Below are 3,396 nucleotides of genomic sequence, written 5' to 3' on the forward strand. Positions count from 1 at the left end.
GCTCCAACCTCTGTGCAATCGCCTCATATCCCTCATAATCATCCTGTCAAAGTCAGTAAAAACATTTATTATGAAATTCAAAATAAACAACAACTCATAAAACATTAAACGCGCAAATAATCTTACCACATATGGAGGGGGGTCAAATGCCACTGGAACCTGGGGGCTGGGCGGCTGTATGTAGTCCTCAGGGTCTGCAGCTGGTGCATCCCTCTGCTGGTCAGCTGCCTGGGTCGGTGTCATGAAAGGGTGAGATATGCGGAAAAACCACTCAATGTAATCCGCAGATACCTGCCCAAGCACTAAACAAGGCTGACCCGCAGGTAGTAAGTGATCCGCAAACTCCATCCACCTGTCATCTATCTGATCCTGTGACAATCGTGCACTAACAGGCGGCGGAGGGATGCTCTGGATGTAACCGAACTGGCGTACCACCCTCTCCGGTCGAACTGCGACGATCATAGGACCCCATCCGAGCTGACCCTGGAACGATGAAATCTCCTGAAACGCCCTAACACCCCGATGCCCTGTAGGGTGCTCCTGTGATGCCCTTCATGTGCGCCTTCGACGTCAACCACCGGGAAGCACGTGGGGACGTCTCCTGGTATGTATCGTCAGTCACGCACTGATGCACACTAGGGAAGTGCTCATAGATCCAGCACTACACAATAATTGAGGTTAACATAACATAAAAATATGTTTAAATCATAATCGAACCTAACATATTAATAAACACAAAATTTACCTGAAATAGCGTCAAGTACCCCGCAAGCTGTCGGGTGGTGGTCCTACAAGCCTCATCTAACTGGTCGTACATATGAACCAGCGCGGCAACCCCCCAAGCATAACCACCACTATGAGCGAGGTCCCGGAAAGCGTCAAGGTGGACCACATGCACGTATGTTGCACTCTTATTAGCAAAAAGAGTGCAACCGACAAGGTGCAGCAAATAAGCGCGAGCTGCGACAATCCACCGCCGGGCCTGACATCTGGTCTCATAAATGTCACGAACCCATCCTAATCGTACATATGCTCCACGTGTGAGTGTTGTCTCGGCTCTGGCCTCCTCCGCAGACACTTCTAGCAACTCCGTGAGCAAGAATCTGGCCTCCTCCGTAGAAAGAGCGTGGAAACTGTGCAAGGCGCCAGTGATGGGCAAATGTAGAATGGACGACACATCATCTAATGTGATCGTCAGCTCTCCTACTGGAAGGTGGAAGGTGCTAGTCTCACTGTGCCACCTCTCCACAAATGCGGATATAAGTCCAGGATCGCCAGTAATAACTGAACAATCTATCAGTGGACTTAATCCTGTGGCAGCCACCAGGCCTTCAATCTCAGGCACTGGCCTCCCAATCAGTGTCAGCTTCCTCCCATGTGACACTAACTTCAAATCAGGACGTTCCTGATTTGAAGTACAAATTATACAATTATTAAAAAAAATTAATCATAAACAAATAAATAAACAATGACAAATAATTAACAAATTAAAATACCTGTCCACTCCACACGGCATGTGCAACATGCTCGGCAAATGATGTGAGCACTGACGGGTCACGTGGACCACCAGGGAATCCCTCTGCAGCATCATCACCATCTGACCCCTCACCACTATCAGCACCCTGTGCGTCCGCACGCATCTCAGGTGCCTCCGTAGGCTGCTCAGGGACATCATCAGTCATGTCAGCGACGTCCTCAGCCATATCACGTCCCTCCGTAGTCATCTGATGAACGCGTAGCCTACGGGCTGAGGCAGTAGGCCTACGCCTCTCGGGAACATCACCAGCATCCTCGTCAGCAGCTCTATCTCTGCCTACAACTCTACCTATGGCACGACCTAAACCTCGTGTTCTGGCCATGATCTGTAAATCATGTCGAACACGTATTTTTTTCGGTCAAAATATACACAATTTTCTTTATAAAAAATCAACTTTATTTATAAACAAATAAGACTAACTTAAATCAAATTATTTTCACACATACACGACCTAATTTTAAAAAAAAAATTAAACAACTTCATTTATATAAAAAAAAACAACTAATGTAAAATAAAATTATTAATAAACATGCACAACTTAATTTTTTTTTAAAAAATTAAACAACTTCATTTATAAAAAAAAAACACAACTAATATAAAAATAATTCATTACTAAACATCCACAACTTAATTTTTTAAAAAAAATTAAACAACTTCATTTATAAAAAAAAACACAACTAATGTAAAAAAAATTAATTAGTAAACATCCAACTCTTAATTTAAAAAAAAAATGAGAAACTTCATTTCTAAAAAAAAACACAACTAAATTACTTAGTAAACATCAACAAGTTAATTTTTTTTTAAAAAAAAATAAACAACTTCATTTATAAAAACAAAACACAACTAATATAAAAATAATTCATTACTAAACATCCACAACTTAATTTTTTAAAAAAATTAAACAACTAATGTAAAAAAAATTATTTAGTAAACATCCACAATTTTTTTAGTAAATAAAATACTTCATTTATAATAAAATAAACTAATTAATTATAAAAAATTAGTATTTTTATAAAACTTCCAAAACACACAACTTTAATTATAAAAATAGACAACTTCATTTTTAAAGAAAAAACACTAATTTAAAAAAAAAAACAATAAACAAAAACAAACACAACTACTTTTATAAAAAAAAATTAATTTACAAATTAATATTTAGTAAAAATACACAATTTAAATTATAAAAAAAATATGACATCAAAAACCCAAACTTCATTTTTCATAAAATCTAAAAAACAAAATAACCAAAATAAATAAAATAATTCATTTAAAAAAAAACAAAACAATTTCTGTTTAAAAAAAATTTAAAAAAAAAACACAAAAAAAAAACAAAAAAACCACTTCCGGAAGAAGTGGTTCTTCCGGAAACATTCCGGAAGAAGGGGTTCTTCCGGAAAGGTCTTCCGGAACTTTGAAAGTTCTTCCGGAAGTGCGCGTCTTCCGGAATTCTTCCGGATGAACCACTTCTTCCGGAAAGTTCCCGGAAGAGGTTTTCCGGAAGTCTTCCGGAAGAAGTGTTCTTCCGGAAGACGTTTGGTTACTTTCGGAAGAACACTTCTTCCGGAAACTTTCCGGAAAAGGTTCTTCCGGAACTTCCGGAAAAACCCCTAACGGGTCTTCCGGAAGACGCCGTCGTCAGCCTTTTGCGCCATTTTTTCCGGCGTCCTCTCGTCTTCTACCCTAGGTTTCGTCTTCTACCCTAAGGTTCCGTCTTCTACCCTAAGGTTCCACTAACCTAACGTTACACTAACCTACCCTAATGTAGTGCATAACAAAACCAAAGCTAAGAAGAAGGCCACCTACCTCGAAAGCAAATGGGTCCAAGGGCTGTCGGAGAAGCTCGCGGAGAAGAAGCTTGT

The 3,396-nt window shown here is 39.6% G+C and overlaps 1 pseudogene; it reads right to left on the bottom strand.

Annotated features, from left to right (window-relative positions):
* Positions 1-595: 595 nt before the first annotated feature.
* LOC114398776 lies at positions 596-3,189 on the bottom strand (annotated as a pseudogene).
* Between the last annotated feature and the right edge of the window lie 207 nt (positions 3,190-3,396).

The sequence above is a fragment of the Glycine soja genome, chromosome 19, assembly GCF_004193775.1.
Source record: "Glycine soja cultivar W05 chromosome 19, ASM419377v2, whole genome shotgun sequence".
Classification (NCBI taxonomy): Eukaryota; Viridiplantae; Streptophyta; class Magnoliopsida; order Fabales; family Fabaceae; genus Glycine; species Glycine soja.